The sequence below is a fragment of the Doryrhamphus excisus genome, linkage group LG2, assembly GCF_037039965.1.
Source record: "Doryrhamphus excisus strain RoL-2023G ecotype Guam linkage group LG2, RoL_Dexc_Guam_v1.1, whole genome shotgun sequence".
Classification (NCBI taxonomy): domain Eukaryota; kingdom Metazoa; phylum Chordata; class Actinopteri; order Syngnathiformes; family Syngnathidae; genus Doryrhamphus; species Doryrhamphus excisus.
Window position 1 is genome coordinate 4,562,615 of NC_136358.1, and position 21,483 is coordinate 4,584,097.

The 21,483-nt window shown below is 44.5% G+C and overlaps 1 protein-coding gene across 2 annotated transcripts in view; it reads right to left on the reverse strand.

The window, feature by feature from the left end:
• Positions 1-21,483, reverse strand: part of kdm6ba (lysine (K)-specific demethylase 6B, a) — a 56,074-nt gene that overhangs the window by 30,212 nt on the left and 4,379 nt on the right. Inside the window, exon 3 of one of the 2 annotated variants that reach the window (XM_078795838.1) lies at positions 15,686-15,777. The gene's annotated coding sequence lies outside the window, so the exon portion shown is untranslated. Of the gene's footprint in view, positions 1-5,218; positions 5,875-15,685; positions 15,778-21,483 lie in introns of those variants that run through there. The other variant, XM_078795841.1, reaches the window with a different exon arrangement.

Here is a 21,483-nt window from a genome sequence, read left to right on the forward strand (position 1 = left end):
TACTTGCTTGTTAGCTGCTCGCTAGCTGGCTATCTCATTCGAGGTCCTGCAGCATACAAGTTGCGCAATGTGGTGTAAACAATGAATATTAGGAGTGTAAAGGTGACATACAGGGGTCAAAGTTAAACCTGTTTAGAACATCATGCATTAATTTTCTATACCGCTTGTCTTTATTAGCTTTGCAGGTGTATTCTTGGAGCCTATCCTAGCTGATTTTGGGCAAGAGGCGGGGTACACACAGGGCAGGGCACATATAACCCAACAAATGAGGTACGAACAAAGCTCTTGAATTTTGCCCTATATCGTGTAAATTCATTTATCAGGCAACAACAGGCAGAGAATCATTTTTCTGTTATCTACCGCCGTTGTTGTTGTCAAAAACATTTTTGTGTGTGTGTGAAGCTTGGACTGCCACACTGAGGGTTTGGACAGCTGTACTTGAGCTCTGCCTGACACTGGACTTCCACTGGCAAAAAAAAAAAGAGGGACAAGAGATGGAGGGATGAAAGAAGGTAAAGAAATAAGAGACGGCTGCAAGCAGACACTGCAGGGAGAAGACGAAGGAAGGAAAGGAAGGAGAGGAAGGAGAGGAAGGAGGGTGCAGACAGACAGGGAGGATATGGAGGGGGCTCCACTCCATGGGACAGATCATGTTACCAGTCTGGGGGGCGTATACACACAGAGAGCCAGACCCATAAAGGTCACAGTGCACCCGCTGCTCTTCTGACACTCACAGAGATTCTCATAAACATTCCGGCCTGATTGTTGTTGAGTCCCAAAACCTTTAAAACTCAGCTTATATCAAAGCACAAAGGAACAGAAACACAACAATAGGAAAAATGGATGCGCTTCTCACCAAGCAAAAGCGAATCGTGGTGCGGCTTACGCTGCTGACTTGACTTGAGTGTCACAAATGTTATTATCTTCCTAGTTACACAAGCCTCCGGCAGGATCAGGGTTCACGGTGCAACTGGGTTAAAGAAACACTCCCAGGGAGGGGGCCGCATGGAGGAAAGGTGTAGCGGCGAACAATCAGGTTAAAGCATTCATCTGCATCGATTGAAGTCACGTCAGAGTCACTCCTACAGTATCTCATGTTGGATCGTAAGTGTGTGGATGCAAATATGTGTAGCTGAGAGAAGTGTGTGAAACCAGAAGAACCAGTGCAACCAGTGAGGTAAGAGGCATGGGCAACACATTAACGGTGACAGGGACGATGTTGCAATCAACTTTACAAAAAGTGAATCTGAATTAAAAAAAAGAAGAGAAGGGAAAGGTAACAACAGTACGTATGCTATGTGCATTATTTTATTTTATTTATTTTTTGGGGTTTTTTGTCCTTATAAGTCGCATTTTTTTGCAGGTAATTTACCTTATTTTTCGGACTATAAGTCACACTTTTTTTTCATAGGTTGGCTGTTCCTGCGACTTATACTCCAGTGCGACTTATGTATGTTTTTTTTCTACCTAATAATGCATTTTTGGCCTTGTGCGACTTATACTCCGGAGCGACTTATAGTCCAGAAAATACGGTATACATTTTTCCACAGTTAATATTCTTTATACTTTATTTGTGGTTTTGTTTGTGTTTCATAATATTAGGACTTTAATATCGAACTTTCTGCTATGAAAATTGCACAAATTAGATTATATTTTCACTTCATTCTTGTAAAATTGATAGTTTTTTTCCTGTTTTTTTTGCTGTTGTTGGTTTCATTTCCTTGTTAAATTACCGTATTTTCCGGACTACTAGTCGCACTTTTTTTCATAGGTTGGCTGTTCCTGCGACTTATACTCCAGTGCGACTTATGTATGTTTTTTTTCTACCTAATAATGCATTTTTGGCCTTGTGCGACTTATACTCCAGAGCGACTTATAGACCAGAAAATACGGTATACGTTTTCCCGCAGTTAATATTCCAAAAATGGCAACTTTATTTGTTGTTTTGTTTGTGTTTCATAATATTAGGACTTTAATATCGAACTTTCTGCTCTGAAAATTGCACAGATTATATTTTCACTTGATAGTTTTTTTCCCCATTTTTGCTGTTGTTGGTTTCATTTCCTTGTTAAATTACCGTATTTTCTGGACTACTCGTCACACTTTTTTTCATAGGTTGGTTGTTCCTGCGACTTATACGATGAAAAAAGTGTTTATGTTCCATAAACACTGGACACCTTTTCTGTTCATGTTTATTTTTTGTGTAGCTGAATAACCATTGTGTTAGCATATCTTACACCTATTCAGCCTGTTCTCTATTCTTTTATTGCATTATTTTACGTAATGTCTGTTTTGGTCAAGTAGTTTGGAAAATAAATTACCCCCAAAAAATGCGACTTATAGTCCAGTGCGACTTATGTATGTTTTTTTTTTTACCTAATTATGCATTTTTGGCCTTGTGCGACTTATACTCCAGAGCGCCTTATAGTCCACAAAATACGCTATGTCCTATAGGACACTGATTCGAACGGAAAATACTGTCACCACCTGATGTCTGTGAATGCAGCTCGTGCTCTTTTTTTGTTTTTTTCTATGTGCATTATAACATAACATGTTATTCTCTCTGACCTCTGACCATCATGCAGCACAAACACATCTGTGTTAGCCAGTCAACAATCAATAAGTTCTCTCAATCTATCACAAGTAGTCTTGGACCGACTGGGACAACTGGAAGCCATTATCGTGATCGGTTGAACAAAGCTCGCCCATGCTACATCACACAAAGACACCATGTGCACACTCAGCACAAGACCACCTACTTCTCTAGCAGGCTCAAATGGACCACATGGCACAGGAAGTTGCCATCCTTGCATCCTTGCCCTCACACCATACAGTCCACCTTCAACCAGGCTAAGCACATCAAGCTGATCCCGCTGCCATGTAACAAACTGAACTCGGTGACCCAACGAGGCCTTTAGAACAAAATCCAGCTACTGTGTAAAGCGTGTGTATAGCATGTACCGCGACCGCCTTTCAATCAGGAAGCAATTGGCAAGAAGTCAGGAAAAATACTCCCTCTTAACTCCTGTATGCAATTCCACACACATGCCAAACCTTACAACACACTGCAAAGAGGCCAGATGGTACCATACTTCATATAGTGTACTTTTAAATCTGATAGCAACACTGTGTATACTCATAATGGTCCCGTCAGTCAATACACCTGCATGCACACATACGAACACTCAGTTTGGAGGTGAAAATCTTGTGCGTTCTTGTGGTTGTGGCTTTTTGATGTCATGAGGTGGTCCAGGTGAACCTAATAAAAAGGGCTCCCCCCCCCCACTTCCTGAGCAAATGTACATTTATTTACATAGAGTGTAACATAACAGTACGGCGAGCTGTTGTAGACGGCGCCAGCCAGACTCCCCTCGCCTCGCCTCTTCCATGGCTGTCTGCTCCTCACCCCTTTGCCCCTCCACCCCACCGCCACCACCACTACCCTCCTGTTTTTAAACACAAGGCATCAGCTGGCCCCTCCCCCCCTTTCTCTTTTTCTTCTCTATGCAGCCAGCACACTCAATCACCCCCTACTCTTGCTCTCTCCATTCCAATGAATGCACAATCTCCCCCCTTCAGCTGTGTGGGGACAGCCCCCGCGGGCAAGGAGGGTTATAAGAAGGGAGCGACACACACACACACACACAGAGAAAAACACACCCCCACATGTCACTTCTTGTGTGTGTGTGTGTGTGTGTGTGTGTGTGTGCACATCTGCAGAGGAAGAGCAGGGTGAGGAAAAGGCAGGAGCACGGTGTGGGTGGAGCAGGAAGTGGCTTCACAGACCGCTGTCATCACGTGAGGATTTATCTGCAACACATTTCTAATTTTGGACATAGAATAGCGTAACATGATAACACGCTCGCCTGCCGATGGCATGGTTAAAACTCACCATGTCATAGCTACAGAAAAAAAATTTAACCGCTGAAAAGATAAAGTGACTCCACTCAATCACAACTCAATCCTAAACAATTCCAGTGTATCATAATTGACTTTAGCATGAGCTAATATCATGTGCGTTAATGTAATAATAATAACATGTAATGTAATGCATGCAGCATGTTGTGGAGCCTGCATAGGAAGCTGCAGTGCAAGTGTAAACAGATTAGCGTAGCATTAGCGTCCTGTACTTCCAAATGGAGCGACCCTGGCTGAACTGAACCTGGCACGCCACTGCGGGATGACCACAGCCGAAGGGGAAGTAATGGCGAGGATTGAACAAAAGTGTCAAAAGTGAAGAAGATGCTCCACTTACGCTGGCTATGAACCAGCAAATCCCCACAGGAGGTGGAGGGGGCGGGGGGAGGGACTGCCAATGTATAGTGTAGACGTGTGCGCATGTGCAAGCCGGGTGCGCATGTGCATGTGTGTGTGTGTATACAGTGTCAGTTTACAGTAGTACACACAAGATGTCTAGAAAACCCTTTTATTCTAGGAATAATAATTTAAACACACGTGTGCACACACACACAATCTTTAGCTGCAGGCAGAACAAGTGTTGTGTTTCTCACACTCTTACACAAAGGGGGGGGCACGCGATCACACACACACACAAACACACAGAGCCGGCGACTTTTAGCTGGATGCTGACAAAACAGGTGATGACCGCAGACCAGATGAGTGTGATGAGAGCAAGCCGAGTGACCACAACACACTGAACCTCACTTCCTGAACTCTCATAAAGAGATGCAGATTAAAAGGCAAAAGCTGTCAGTCACCTGTCACCATGGTCACATTAGCTGAAATAAGGAGTGGAGGAATCCTTTGTGCAAACTGGAGTGGGTGGGCATGGATGGATGAAAGACAAAAAGAAGACAAAGAGGTAAAGATGTCAAAACGAGTGAAGCAGGGTCACCAAAAATCCTGATGTGTGAGGAGCAAACCTGACTCCTTTGTTGGCCTTTTAAATGAGCTTTTGATATTCCTGCTGCTTGACACTGCCATGACAATTCCGAGCCTGCTTTTTGGCTTCCTTCACATGCAAAAGTTTGGGACGCCCTGTGACATAAACATTCCGTCCCGTCCACAAAGAGGCGCACACACACACACACACACACATGCACAAACCCAGCTGGAGCACACAAGCTCCCTTTGTGCTGCATTCCTTCCTGCCTGCCTGCTAGCCTTTAGCTTAGCTTCCTCTCCATCTGCTACACAACAACTTTCCCCTTCGCTATTGTCTGACGGCCGGCCAGCCGGCAAGGAAAGCTTGTCTTACCGTGCTCGGACGGGACACCGGGGTGGGGGTGCAGGGGGCTTCGGTGTGGGACAAAAAAAAAAAATCCAAAAGGGGTCCGTCGGTTAAAGCGGCAGCCAGCTCAGTAGATTCCCAGCAGCTCCACGCCGTTCCTGCTGCCTGCCTGCACTCCCAGCTTTGTGTGCTGTGTGTTTTCCCTTTAAATTGCTCAGGCTGCCTGCCCCCACCACCCTGGCTCACATACACACACACACACTCAAATACACACACAGTCAGCTAGTCAATGCACTAAACACACTCCACTCTAAGACATGACACTAATTGTAACTAGTAGTTGTTAAAATATTATTGTGCAGTCTGCATAAAAAAAAGACAGTCAAACAAATTGCCTTTGTCTTCTTGTAAAAAAAAAAAAAAAGAAAATATGTAACAAGAGTGACACTTGTTTGGGATCTTTTTCCCCTCTTGTGTGTTTTCTCCTGCTCACCCTCTCTCTATATTCGGTCTCGCTTTTTCCCCCACTCAGTAGTCAAACAAAGAAAGGAAAGGAACAGAGCTCACACACGAGCACAAACACACACACATGCAGAGGCTTGGAGCCCAACCCCCCAGCCTATGATTTTTTTTCCTCCCTGCCTTTTTCTAAACAGCACACACACACACACACACACACACACACACACCAATACCCCCCCCCCTCCCTCCTCCACCTCCACATCCCTCCCTCAGCCTGATCTGGCCTCGTTCTCATTCGTCTCCTCCCTCCTCCCTCTTGTGTGTCAAACAGATGGGATTGTACAGCAGACGGAGACTTGGTGTTCACACTCTACCTTCCACGCCTCATGCACACCATTTCTGCAGCGCTTTGACCTGACGTTCAGTATGGATGTCTTGCATAACAATAATAACAATAAAACTGCTTCAAAGACCCGCATATAGACTCGTAGAAATACTACTGGTCTTATAGTGTGTGCATACTGGAAAAGTAAGCGTGTGATATTTGTGTTATTTATTGGAAATTAGGTTTGTTCATGTTTCATGGTTCAAAGGTAGTATTGACAAACGATAGCGGGACAAGAAGTGACGTGCAATGTTACACACACTTCATGTTTGCGTTTCTTCATCAGGATATGTTTCCAAAAAAGCACACACAGACACACACAGGCAGAGTGCCAGCCACGTGCGGATGGAAGATGGAATTCCAGAGCGTGGAGGAAAAAAAAAAACAGAAGAGAGAGTGAGAGAGAGAGGAGGATGATGGGATTGCAAAATGCAGGGAGCGCCTGCATGCACTCTCAGACCAGCAGTGGCAGGAGGAAATATAGGTGCTCCGACTGCACCCGCTGACTCCTATAGACACCCCCCACCCCCCCAACACACACACACACACACACACACACACACACGCGCGCACAAACCAGCACCGCTCCCTCCTTCAGTATACTTCCAGAAAGCACAAGCCATGGTACACAGCAACTGAGTCTGAGCCAGCTGTGGTGGCCGATGCTGCACACATTTACACAACATAGACAACACACACAGGGCACATATAGACAAACAACCATTCACACTCACATTCATACCTATGGACAATATGGAGTCGCCAATTAACCTAGCATGTTTTTGGAATGTGGGAGGAAACCGGAGTACCCGGAGAAATCCCACGCATCCACGGTGAGAACATGCAAACTCCACACAGAGATGGCCGAGGGTGGAATTGAACCCTGGTCTCCTAGCTGTGAGGTCTGCGCGCTAACCACTCTATGGTATTTAAAAAGTCCTATTTTATAATACAGTATTTTTCTAAGAAAAATATGCACTTGTCTTGGTTAAGGAGCTGTGTTTGTCCATGCTTATGTCTCCAAAGCCAGCTATTGTGAACTTTATCCTCTTTTTACATTTACACTATAACTCTGCCCTTGTCCAACATAATACTAGTAGGTGACATATATCCAGTGGTGGGAGTGACCTCGTTAAAAAATAGCGTTGCAGTAATCTAAATACGACGGTACCTTGGATAGCGTAATTTATCCACTCCAGAAAGTATGATTCTAACCAAGATGCATGCTAACCAAATAATGTTTTCCCATAAGAAATTGTGTAAATCTAATTATTAGTTACAAATAGCAAAAAATATAAACTGAATTGAACTGAAGAGTAGCAAACATGGGACAGTGAAATATGAAAAAGACACTCTACTACCACTGGAGCACAGTATTTGAGCCGCCATTTTAGTAAGCAGGTTGCCCATACAGTGCACTTCAATCAGATTTTGGACAATCAAAAAGTTAGAATTTCGAATTACACCCTTTGCCTAGCTGTCACTAGAATTATGTGCCTTGTTTCTCATCTTCGGACTCCAAATGTGACATTTTGTTCTTATAAAAAAACAAGCAATGCGGTTCGTTCGGAGCTCGTTTTTGTCCCACTTAATGCTTAAAAGGAAGGCATAGGTGTGTCCCATTACGTGCAGTAATGAACCGTCTGTTCTTATGTGCTACACAGTAACATATAATGACGTAATCCTCTGCCTATATTGATTCATCATTATGTTGATTTGGCCCATGGCCAGCCAGTGATAGCATTTTTACTATTTGTGCTGGAGCGCAAAAAGAGATGAGAAAGCAGATGGCCTAATAGGAGGTTCGGTCGGGGGGGGGCATGGGATGCAGCCAAAGGGACAGAGATAAAGTGAGCAGGCAATAATGGATAATGGAAGCAGACAAGAGGGGAAACAAAGTGTTTAGGAGAATATTTAATTGAGCAGCCATTGAGCAAATCAGCAGAGGGAAAAGAGGGAGGCGAGATGCAAGTGAAAGCAGGCGATCCTTTTTTGGAATCTCCTGTTACATAAGAGCCACTCACTGCAGACAGAGTGTGACACTAAGGCCCTGTCCACATGGGAATGCACTTGGGTCTGTTTGTGTTTTTTGCCGGGTTGAAAAAAAATCATGTTGGATCGGTAAATAGTCAAGCCCACACAGGAACAGATTACTGGGTGAAAACAATGTAATGACACAATGTAATGTAATGATGTAATGACGCTGACACATCTTAAGTACATTTGATCAAGTTTGAAATTACTACAGCCTATGTTTGGACTACTCGGACCGCCAACTGTCCACTATCACCAACCTGTTTTGAAATAGCTCAAGTTAAATGACTAAACAACAAGGAGCAACAATGAAATAGAGCGAGCAGGAGAGAGGGAGACTGACAAAGTGTGTGATGAAGAAATTATGGGCCTGCTCAATTGTAATGCTTGTCAGGACAGAAAGTGTTTTTAGTTCCCAGAAGGAGGAGGGAGAGGAGGACGGCAATGAATGACTTTTCTAGAAGGCTACTGTTTAACGAGTAGGCTGTCAAAAATAACGGTTGTTAGTCATTTGTCACACAGTCACTTTATAACTTCATTTTGACCTGAACAGTAACTCTTAAGGAGTTTAATGAGTTTGATGAGTTCATGGTTGCTATGTCTGTCCAATATGATTGTTTTGCTTTGCAAGGTTGGTATAATCATTTTTTTTTTCAAAGACTGTATTTATAAACCTTCATCTTTCTCTTACAGTAAAAATGGGCATATTTCAGACATGGCCTTTATCTGTCCTAGTTTCTTTTTTGGGACTGAAAGAATGAAGCCTTCTGGCCGACTGAACCAGAGGATCGGATCGATCCAAACTGATAATGATACCAGGGTAGTATCAGTATCCGATTGATATTGTTTATATTATTGTTCATTCATTCATTTTCTACCGCTTTTTCCTCACGAGGGTCGCGGGGGTGCTGGAGCCTATCCCAGCTGTCTTTGGGCGAGAGGCGGGGTACACCCTGGACTGGTCGCCAGCCAATCACAGGGCACATATAGACAAACAACCATTCACACTCACATTCATACCTATGGACAATTTGGAGTCGCCAATTAACCTAGCATGTTTTTGGAATGTGGGAGGAAACCGGAGTACCCAGAAAAAAAACCCACGCATGCATGGGTAGAACATGCAAACTCCAGTAATGGTGATTAATCATGACTAATTAGTTACACTCACTGTTCGGCATTGTCTATCCATGTTATAATACAATGTTTGGAAATAACATTTATTTAATGAAAAGTCTTTTAAAAAATCTTTGTGTAACATCTTTCTGTGTACTAAATATTCCATGTACACCTGTGGCTGACCTATATAGGTAGAAAAAAATTTGCCCCTTACATAACAGGGTGCTCTCTAGTCCGGAAATTACTGTACAGTCAGCTTCCGTGCCCCCAATCGCCACCTTCTCGTCAGTGTTATGCCCAGCTGCCCCTATGGTTTTGTTTGTAAAGAAAGCAAGTGAACGGGCCACAGAGAGCGTGAGGATCGGGAGTAGTCATGAACAAGCTCTCCTTGTCTTACCCTCAACAACTGACTTTGGTTGCCTTCGCTGAAAACTATGTAGAGAAGGGGTTGGGGAAGTGATTAATTGTCAATTAATGTCTAACGAGCTACAGCTGTGCTCAATTAACACCGCTTTAGCAAACGCGAGGAACTGACGCTTTGAGAAGAAGCAATCAAAGAGGCGTCCAAAACAGCTTGCCCAAGAGATGAAAAGAGTCCAAATGTTTCATCATCCACAAATCTAAAATCAGACAAAGAGGAACAATCATCATGTCCTGACCGGAGGAGATACACACCCACACACTGTTGACAACAACATGCACGAGACACAACAACAACGTGCAAACAAAACCCCAGCGTGATGTAACGAGGTGCAACATCAGACGTCATCGGAGGGCAAGCCTGTTTTGATGGGCCAGTAAAGTAGGGCATCTTGTGTACGTCAACACACCAAATTCTAAATCCCTGCAATGCTGGACGCGGCTGCTCTGAAATAAACACTACTGTTGTATTTTAGGCTAATTCCTTGCTTCATTTGTCAATTTCAATTTGACACACTTCGATGAATTTAACCCTAAAGGCAAGATCTGAGCAATCATTTCGGGTAAACATTTAAATATTCCATCATCCACAATTTTCCTCAGATAATCCCTGGAGTTTTGTCGACAACAATTCCTCCACTAGCTTCAAATCACTCCAAGTGGGCACAACAAGAACCAGGCGAGGGGGCATCTTGTTTTAAGAAGTCTGTGAATCCTGCTGGCCTGAAGTTCCCCCGAGGACATGCTTTGTGAACGTCCAAGAATGTGCTTGCTCCATCACTCTACGGACACCCTCCCCTCTTATGTTTTTCACTGCTTACTAGGAAACAGAGGTATGTCCTGGAGGTAAGTCACGACACCCCGCATGATGACAGCCTGGGGGCGTATGCATGCACAGTCACAACACAGTGAAGGGGAAAGAAGACCAAAAAGGAGCCCGAGGACGCCAGAAGGCCCTTTAAACCATTGCTGACCACCTTTGTTTGGTAAAGCCCCCCCACCCGCACTCCATCTTGCCCTGCTCCCTAGTTTAACAGGGTAGTTGGCTGGGAGTGGAATTTACAGTGGGAGCAGCTCGGATTTCACTGCAGGGTGGGGAACCCCAAGAACCCGGGGGTGGTTATCCAGCTAGACTGGAGCCTGTGTTGAGGGAAGGGTGAGCGAGTTTAGTGACTATTTTTAGGAATTCAAAACCCCTTCCCTGGACTAAAATATAAACCCGAGCATGGGAACGCCGACACATATCTGCATGACGAGCTGCAAACGATGAAGCGTTTGACAACAAAAAAAAAACGATGACAAATACAAAATTAAGTTTGTTATGTCTGAGTGCCCAGGGTTCAATTCCACCCTCGGCCATCTCTTTGTGGAGTTTGCATGTTCTCCCCGTGCATGTGTGGGTTTTCACCAGGTACTCCGGTTTCCTCCCACATTCCAAAAACATGCTAGGTTAATTGGTGACTCCAAATTGTCCATAGGTATGAATGTGAGTGTGAATGGTTGTTTGTCTATATGTGCCCTGTGATTGGCTGGCGACCAGTCCAGGGTGTACCCCGCCTCTCGCCCGAAGACAGCTGGGATAGGCTCCAGCACCCCCGCGACCCTCGTGAGGAAAAAGCGGTAGAAAATTAATGAATGATTTCAAAAAAGGCAGAAAGAGGAGTAACATACGTATAAGGAACATATGGGGAACGACCGTCTTCCCCTCCCGAGGACACACCTGGGACCATGAGCCAGCGGGAATTAAAACACCCAGCTAAAACTTTCTTTTAATTAGCTCCGCCCATATGCTCACTCTTTTTTTCCCCCCACACCTCCACCCCGATGCGCTCTTTTGTTCTGTGCCGTCGCCATGACATCTTGTTCATGCTCACAGAGATGAGGGTGACAGTTTGCACATTGCACAAGAAAGCAGGGGGAGTATTTCTGCTGACAATGCCGATCTATGGGAGTGTGGGCTTAGACGCCACAGGCAGCCTGGCAAGGGGAACCTGTGATTTACGCCTCCTAATAAGTCCTCAGCTCACTTGTTTTTATGACGCCATCATTATGAGTTATAGTGCACCTAATGAGGGCGGCGGCAATGTCCCTACACGCGCCGATCTCTGAAATAATGTTGGCTGAAGAGAAGTAACACAAAAGACCAGGATACGATCCAATGGTTGGGAGATGGTGGCCATAAATAACAGAGATGCCACAAGTTTGGGTGGGGGTCTCTATGTTTTTTTGCACAAGTGTGTGCGACTCTTGGCCCACAGTTGCTAGGACACCTGCTGGAGACACGTGCAAGGGGCTTGAATGCCTGGGCTTGATCTTTGACCTCACGGGGTCGCACCCTGGTGACCCGAGCAGAGGATGTGAACACTGGACACTTGCTTTCCTCAAACGCAACCCTGACAACAAACATCACACCACTGTCCCGAAGAATGTGTGATATTCCAGTGGAAAAGCAGCAGTGTCAGCATGTATGCACAGAAGAGCACTAAAGATCTAGACCAGGGGTCTCAAACTCAATTTACCTGGGGGCCACTGGAGCTAGGGTCTGGGTGAGACTGGGCTGCATCAGGTTTTCCAAAAAAAAAAAAAAAAAAACGCATTTATTAAAAACAGAAAAATGAATAAACTTTGCTTTGGTTCCGATTTTCTACAAGAAAAGCTCTGATAAAACCTTCCACTGTTCTCAAATATCTTAATTTTTATTTTTCTACACAAAATAAGATGAAAAATAAATAAACAAATCAAGAATAAAGAAAATCAATCAATCAGTAATAAATATAATAATAATAATAAAACGGCAAATAATAAAAACTTAAGAAACCACATATAGTTGGTGGGTAGACAAATTATTTCTTTCAGATTAAAATTAACAAAGCATTATTAGAGCCCTGTAGACATGACAAAGCACAACTATAGTCACATTTATACTTTTTTATATACATATATTGCGCAACTGCAGAGTCTTGAGACACATGCTAACTCGCAAACTAGAGAGCTAGCGACCTACACGGTAGCCTTCAAGCTATTTCCTTTAAACTTAAATGGCCAAAAACTTACCACTTCCACACGGATAGGGAGGATAACTATTAACAGTTATTTAACCTTTAACATGAACATTAATCAAACGTAATATTTTTTTGTGGGTACATGATACCATACAGCATCCATATCAAACTTGCGCGCACTAACATTAAACTTTCATATCAAGGCGGGGCCCTCAAACTAGTGTCCTGCGGGCCACATTTGACCCGCGAGCCGCGTGGAAGCACATCTGGCTCCTCTTAGGTAATATGAATGTGGCATTGTGTGTGTGTGTGTGTGTGTGTGTGCACATGTGTGCGTCACTGTCAGACACACAAACACAAACCACATGCAGCTCCTGAGTGTCTACCACAGATGCACGTGACACACACACACACACATGCAGAGGCGCCGTGGCAACAGCGGAAAACATTGCTGTAACTTGGGAAGGCAACTGAGTGCTTGGGATGTGTTCAGCACCACGTGCATCTAAGGAAAGTTATGTGTGTGTATGTGTGTGTGTGTACTAGTAAGGAGAAAAGGGCACATGAGGTGAACAAGCTTTCTAATTCAGCATTTGAAGTTCCCTCCCCTGTCGGCCGCAAGCAAACTTTTTTTTTTTTTTTTACATCAAACACATTTGCTTCGGGAACCTCCCCTTCATCACAGCATCCTCCTCCTCGCTCATCATCCTAACACCCTGCTTTGCCCTGCCCCCGCCTCACTCTCACTCTCTGATCTGGTGGAGCGTCCTGCAGATAAAGTGGCGGCCAGTCAGATTAGACATACTGACGCCACACACACACACACACACACAGGTCAGCCTGCCCTTGAGTAGGGAGGACAAAGAAAAAGATAAAGTGATAAGAAGGACCCCTGTTATCTGCACGCAGTCATTCAAGTGTAAACAGTTTATTCTTAGGACCCGTCTACACAGGAACGTTTTCAGGTCCAAATGGTTGCAAGTATTTTATCGTTTCAGCCTTTCATCCATGCGTCCATCCGGGTGCCCTAAAACAGTATTTATTTTAGAACGGCTTCCACACTGGGGAAAAACTAACAACACTGCCTTGTTGGTGCCGTATCGATAAGCAAACCACGACATTCTGAAAATATTGATGTCACCATCACATTACCAGAAGGGACCGCTGCTGAAAAGACAGTTGACGTTGTAATATTTTTTTCCATCTAATACACCAAAGTGGGTAGTTCCACTTCATTGTCAGTACAGATAAGTTGGACAAGTGGAATACAACCACATGGGCATTTGTTCTTTCTTTTTCTATAGTTTTTCCATTTACACTGATTAAATCTGGAGTTTTTTCAAGTTTAGCACCAGTGCCGCCAATCAGTGGTGGAAATTATTTACTATGCTTGAAGTTGCAAGCAGTAATGTAAGTATTTTCAATATAATATCCATGTCATGGAAAACCAGCAATAACTTATTGCGTTCCCCTTATTATTGAGTTCCCCTACCTGTAAGAGCCGATATGGTACGATGGTGATGTCAGCTATGTTTAATATAGCCGATTGTGGTTTGAAACTTTGCTACGGATTATTTTTATTCCACTTTTTTTTAAATGATATTGGTCCTCACAGTGTCTGTTCTGGCCGGGGAAGTCCTTACTGAAGGCCCAGGTACCAAATGCACCACCCGCCACGACTGGATGCATTTCACAATGCACCCAGCATTGTCAAATTAGACAAATACTTGTGAAAAATAATACAAATACAACAGAATGCAATCTAAGTTTTGAAAAATAGTGCCAAAACGCTGCATGTGTCTTTCTTAAGTGTAACTTTAGATATGAATGTCATGTTCCGCATGACAGTTTGGACTTAAGTTGTGCTTTTCCTTTCCATTTCCTTTTGTGCTCTTATTTTGGTTTTCCGTTTCTTTTTTTTTGCGTGATGTGCAGCTGCTTTGCGGTTACTGGAAAGCACATTCATATAGTTGTTTCTCGTTAGTAATCAGTGCTACTATTTCGGTGGCTGGAGCTTCTTGCTGTCGTCACTTTTGTGGCGATATCATTATCGGTGGAAAATATTGGCCGATAATATCAATCAGCCATTACAAATACAAGGAGGGAGGGGCCAGAAGTGCAATTAAAGTGGATTTGTTGAAAGAGGGGTGCAAAGAACGCCATGAGTGGATAACACACACAGTGGGTGATATACACAAGCTGAGCCTGGTGACGAGCGCTCGCCTTTACTGCTTAGTTTGATGTGGGGGGGCCACACACACACAACGACAGCACTATAACACACACACACACTGCAAAGAGAGGAGGAGTTGTATTTGCTACTTAGATATTATACATATTTGTCCCCAAGTAAAAGGCAAGAATCCTTAAGGTAAATAAAGTGGTGAGATGAAGAAATAAAGATACTAATAGCAGCCAAAAACTGTAGAGGGGGGGTAAAAAAGGCGATAAAACGTCTGGCCTCGTCCCAGCTTTGTCTGCACTCTCAGGGGAGGTAGGCTGTTAGAGGCGGGCGGGCCGTCTCCCCTGGATTGCTGCCAGGCCGCACGATGTGCCACGCCGCTCAGGGAAGGCCCCAGAAGGATGGGAGGGGAGATGCGGGATCACCTTCTGGACCCAAAGAGGAGTAAAGCTATATACGCTTTCACCTTGACGCTGGGCCAAGGTCTTGGCTAACGAAACACTGAAGCTTATTTCACTTTCCCTTTGTGTTACTCTTTCCTGCAACAATATTAAGTACACAGCATATTCAACATTGATTGTTGTATCATCTGGCTGTGTAGTGTTTGTGTTTTGAGTGCGCAACAGCCGGCTGCAATAAACAAACAGCCATGAATGAGCTTCCATGGCAATGTTGCATCGTGATTGCATCATTGATAGCGGAGTGGAGTGGAGGGGGGGTATATGGACCTTCCTTTTTCATTTATACCACACACACACACACACACACATACATATCCCACAAGACAAAATGTGTGTGTATGTCTCCATAAACGACCTTTGTGTCAGACGCACAATCGCCACAGCTCACGTTACCGCCCACCTTTCCTTTCTGTCTACATATCATCTTACCGGTGGCTCCAGTCGGCGAGGCTAACACTCCTCCACTTCTTCCTCCTCCTTCTCGCCTTCCTCTTGTGGAGCATCCCTCACCTCCTTGTCACCTGGCCACAGGAGGACAGGAAACAAAAAAAAAATATGAGAGTCACACACCTCCTCACTTTTTTCACCCCTCCCTGCCTCGCTTCTTAATCAAACTATGCTAAAGGGACCCATCAGGGTCAGACGCACACCCGACCCTGCCCCTCCCCCAAAAGTACCCTCTTATTGATAAGGTCAGTGGCCCAGAGGGAGCTGGTGGGGAATGCAAAGATGGGAAAGAAGAGGGCGTCACGGGAGGTTGCTGACATCAACAGAATGTGCACGCCAGCATTTATTTTGTCTCTTCACCGCTAAGACACACATAAGCTACGGAGCATGTGAGGCAATTTGGATCATCATGTTTGAAGTTGAACTATCACAGAGTCGCCGTCTTGGGGAAGAGAGAAAAAAAACACACAGTCAATGTCGCAGGTAAAAATAACAACAAAAAGGAGAGATGGCACACAGCTGCAGAACAGCTCTCATCGTCCATCTTTATTTGCTGCATATTCTACGATGTGGTGGTTTCTTAAATGGAGGATGGGGTTTATTACTTCAGGGTGCCAAAGAAAATGCAGCAAGCATCAGAACCGATCCGAAAGTTGTTTCAGCTGCAGGATGAGCACACTGCCAATGCAGCAAAAAAAGTTTTCCCTGGGGAGTGATATTGGCAAAAGGTGCAGGTATTGAGCCCCTGAATACTGGGGTTTAAAAACACTTTCTCTGATAAATCCCCTTTCCGACTGAAAAAAGCCTGACCGGAGAAGTAAAGGTGATTCCTACAAACAGTCCTGTGTCATGCCAACAGTGACGCACCCTCAAATCATTTGTCTGTGGGACTGCTTTTCAGCCAACGGAGTTGGCTCACTTGCAACGTAGCCTCAGAACGCAACCGTGTATATGGCCTGTATAATGGCTTCCAGGAAATGGTAGAGGGAAAGCTAACTTGAAGCAAGCATCAGGCAGAAGTGGTTGGAGTTGCAGATTTCCGGTGAAGAGAAAACTATGGCACGGTTTTGTGAGCATAAACGAAACTGGACTATCCGCCAAACTGTGGTCCAATGCCCTTCCAACATTACTTGGTTATGTTATGTTGGTTATGTTGTTAAATCAGTGGCAATCAATTGATCAGTGCACCTAAATTCCTGCATCAAAGCTATATTATTGATAAATTCATTCATTCTACCGCTTTTTCCTCACGAGGGTCGCGGGGGTGCTGGAGCCTATCCCAGCTGTCTTCGGGCGAGAGGCAGGGTACACCCTGGACTGGTCGCCAGCCAATCACAGGGCACATATAGACAAACAACCATTCACACTCATATTCATACCTACAGTGAAGAAAATAAGTATTTGAACACCCTGCTATTTTGCTATTTCTCCCACTTAGAAATCATGGAGGGGTCTGAAATTTTCATCGTAGGTGCATGTCCACTGTGAGAGAGATAAACTAAAAAGAAAAATCCAGAAATCACAATGCATGATTTTTTAACAATTTATTTGTGTGATACAGCTGCAAATAAGTATTTGAACACCTGAGAAAATGAATGTTAATATTTGGTACAGTAGCCTTTGTTTGCTATTACAGAGGTCAAACGTTTCCTGTAGTTTTTCACCAGGTTTGCACACACTGCAGGAGGGATCTTGGCCCACTCCTCCACACAGATCTTCTCTAGATCAGTCAGGTTTCTGGGCTGTCGCTGAGAAACACGGAGTTTGAGCTCCCTCCAAAGATTTTCGATTGGGTTCAGGTCTGGAGACTGGCTGGGCCATGCTAGAACCTTGATATGCTTCTTACGGAGCCACTCCTTGGTTTTCCTGGCTGTGTGCTTCGGGTCGTTGTCGTGTTGGAAGACCCAGCCACGACCCATCTTCAATGCTCTGACAGAGGGAAGGAGGTTGTTCCCCAAAATCTCACAATACACGGCCCCAGTCATCCTCTCTTTAATGCAGTGCACTCGTCCTGTCCCATGTGCAGAAAAACACCCCCAAAGCATGATGCTACCACCCCCATGCTTCACAGTAGGGATGGTGTTCTTCGGATTGTACTCTTCATTCTTCTTCCTCCAAACACGCTTATTGGAATTATGACCAAAAAGTTCTATTTTGGTCTCATCTGACCATAAAACTTTCTCCCATGACTCCTCTGTATCATCCAAATGGTCATATGCAAACTTAAGACGGGCCTTGACATGTGCTGGTTTAAGCAGGGGAACCTTTCGTGCCATGCATGATTTCACATCATGACGTCTTAGTGTATTACCTACAGTAACCTTGGAAACGGTGGTCCCAGCTCTTTTCAGGTCATTGACCAAGTCCTGTCGTGTAGTTCTGGGCTGATTCCTCACCTTTCTTAGAATCATTGAGACCCCACGAGGTGATATCTTGCATGGGGCTCCACTCCGATTGAGATTGACCGTCATGTTTAGCTTCTTCCATTTTCTAATGATAGCTCCAACAGTGGACCTTTTTTCACCAAGCTGCTTGGTAATTGCTCCGTAGCCCTTTCCAGCCTTGTGGAGGTGTACAATTTTGTCTCTGGTGTCTTTGGACAGCTCTTTGGTCTTCGCCATGTTACAAGTTAAAGTCTTACTGATTGTATGGGGTGGACAGGTGTCTTTATGCAGCTAACGACCTCAAACAGGTGCATCTGATTCAGGATGATACATGGAGTGCAGGTGGACTTCTAATGGGCAGACTAACAGGTCTTTCAGGGTCAGAATTCTAGATGATACACAGGTGTTCAAATACTTATTTGCAGCTGTATCACACAAATAAATTGTTAAAAAATCATGCATTGTGATTTCTGGATTTTTCTTTTTAGTTTATCTCTCTCACAGTGGACATGCACCTACGATGAAAATTTCAGACCCCTCCATGATTTCTAAGTGGGAGAAATAGCAAAATAGCAGGGTGTTCAAATACTTATTTTCTTCACTGTATGGACAATTTGGAGTCGCCAATTAACCTAGCATGTTTTTGGAATGTGGGAGGAAACCGGAGTACCCGGAGAAAACCCACGCATGCATGGGGAGAACATGCAAACTCCACACAGAGATGGCCGAGGGTGGAATCGAACCCTGGTCCTCCTAGCTGTGAGGTCTGTGCGCTAACCACTCGACCGCTGTTCCGCCCTATTGATAAATTATTTATTTAAATATATATATATATATATTATTTTCAATATAATATGGACCCTTTAAAAAAATACGAACCTTCTTCTATTTTCCAGCTGCAAGCCAAGCATGCGATTTTCTATTTTTACCCTCAAGCTGCCTGCTGCACACTAGGAAACTTCCAGCTGCAGAGGTGGACACATCACAGGCACGTGCATTTTCAAAGAAACACGCCCACAACTCATAGACATCTTCATAGGCTCATTCCTGCCTATTTTTGTCATCTGCGATTACATCTTGATATGGCGCACACACACACACACACACACACACGGTGAGATCACAAATGAAAGCAGCAGGGGGGGCTGAGAGGCAGCTGGCTCTGCTGCTTTTGATCTCATCTTTACACACAGGCGATAATAGTGTGTGTATGTGTGTACGTGGAATTGCTTGGTTTTCCCGATTCTCTTCCCGATTGAGAATTATTATGAATGAATGCTTGTCTTTACATGACATACTTGTCTTGGTGATTCATAAGCAGGGCGGCGCACTTGGCGAAGCGTATCCATTCCACACACAAAAGGCGAGGAGGCGGAAAGAGAGGCGAGCGATGACAGCGGAAGGAGGGAAGAAATGTGGCTAAGAGATGAACAAAGGGAGGATGAGAGCCAGGAAACAGGAAGTGTGGTAGGAGGAAATGGAAAATGTGTTGAGAGAGCAGATGCTTTGTTAGCGTGACGTACAACATTCCTGCTGGGATGATGCTGCTGCTGCGGAATACATGCCAGCATGCCGCTATCGACTCATCTTCTGTAAAATAATCACAAGTTGAACTCCAAGGGCAATACTTCAATGTTTATTATTGTAGTTTAAATAGAATAGAAACAGCTGGATGCCACACACTTCTGCTTGGCATGAACAGCCATTAAGTTATACTTGGCCCGCTCAAGGGGTGCCTTGGCAACCGCTGATCAGCAACAAGTGACCAATCAGATTATTCCTTTTTTTTTTGCATTGCAAGACCGCACGTCTGTAATTGTCATACATTTCAGCCCATCACATATAAATAATAACAATGTGGTGACACTAATTGCAGCTCTGGAGAATTTAGTTTATGATAGTCACAAAAGTTTAAAGGCAGGGCTCAGTGGGGAGGTGCAAAGTCAACGGCGAGGTTATGAGGCTGGCTGCAGGGTACCAAAAAAGGTTGTGGAGGAGCAAACAAAGAAAGAAACACACAGAACAACACTGAATTAAATATTCAGTGAGTTTTCCCGACATGTGCTCTTTCCACCTTTGCGCATGTAGAAGTGTTAAAAAAAAATGCAGCAAGCGAAGGATGTGAAGACAGGAAGGAGGGGGGGGGAGAAGGAGTCAATGAGGGCAAAGCAACGCAAGAAGAGCAAGCTTGAAATGACTGAAAGAGAGAGAGAGAGAGAGTGTAAACCCAGCTGACTGTGTTCCAAGCTACTCCCCTTAGCAACAGCCACGGCTCGACTCGCGCCCCATTGGCCCGCTGACAGCATGCATCACAATCCCATGCATGGAAGCGCGGCCAATCAGAGGCCTCCTTGCAGCTCTGCATTTTGGATTGCGTTGACATGGCAACACAAGCCTGCACTTGGCACTGGATGTGGCCCGCGTGCATAGAGCACTCCAAAGTTGACCAAGCAACAAGTCCAAACAAACATTGCACAAGACTCACATAGAAGCAGCAGACGCAGTATTATTACTGGACCGGGTCCGGGTCGCAGAGGGACTTGCATGTGCATGTTTGTGTGTCAATACGTCAAGAACGGCTAATTAATAACAACCACGCTGCTCCCCCCCATGGATTTGATGATAAGCAGTATAAGTATACAAAGCAACAACAATTAGCCAGTTAATTACCCCCAGAGCCTAATTACGGGCGGGCGACCAGGCCACAAAATAACGGGTTGTGCTTGAATGCAGCCTGTGTTTATATCTAAGTGATCATGCATTAGCGTGACAGCGGGTAAAGGTCAGCACCTCACAGGAGATAAGAGAGGAGGGCTAGCTGACATTTTGCCGGAACAGACATAACATTGGCCACACTTTACCTACAATGCCTTGCGCTGACACTGGAGGGAAGTTGAACATCACTGAAAATTCAATAATCTTGTCTCCATGTGTGTGTGTGTGTGTCAGCGGAAGGCTTGGTAGCACAAGATCCTCTAATGGAGTTAGCTGTGATAACAGACAAGGGAGGCAGCTGGCTCTCCAGGAATATTCTCTCCTCCAAGAGCATGCCCTGAGAGTGGATTTCACACATGCTGTACACACACATACACGTATCCCCACATTTTAAAAATGCATGTGGAGGACCTATTGGAATCCATAATGCATGTTCACTATCGGTGACAAGCATATTAAGATCTGCACACACGCACTGGTTCCACTGAAGCAGACACTTCATTAAGGTGCACAATCTAATGACATTAAATATTAACTTATTTTTTAAAATATTGCTGGCTTTATTTGAACAAAAACCTGCAAAGAGTCTCTTGTTTGCATAAAACTATACACAGTAATCCCTTGTTTATTCTATTTGATTCCAGACCCAATGGCGATAAGGGAATTTCGGTAACAACATTA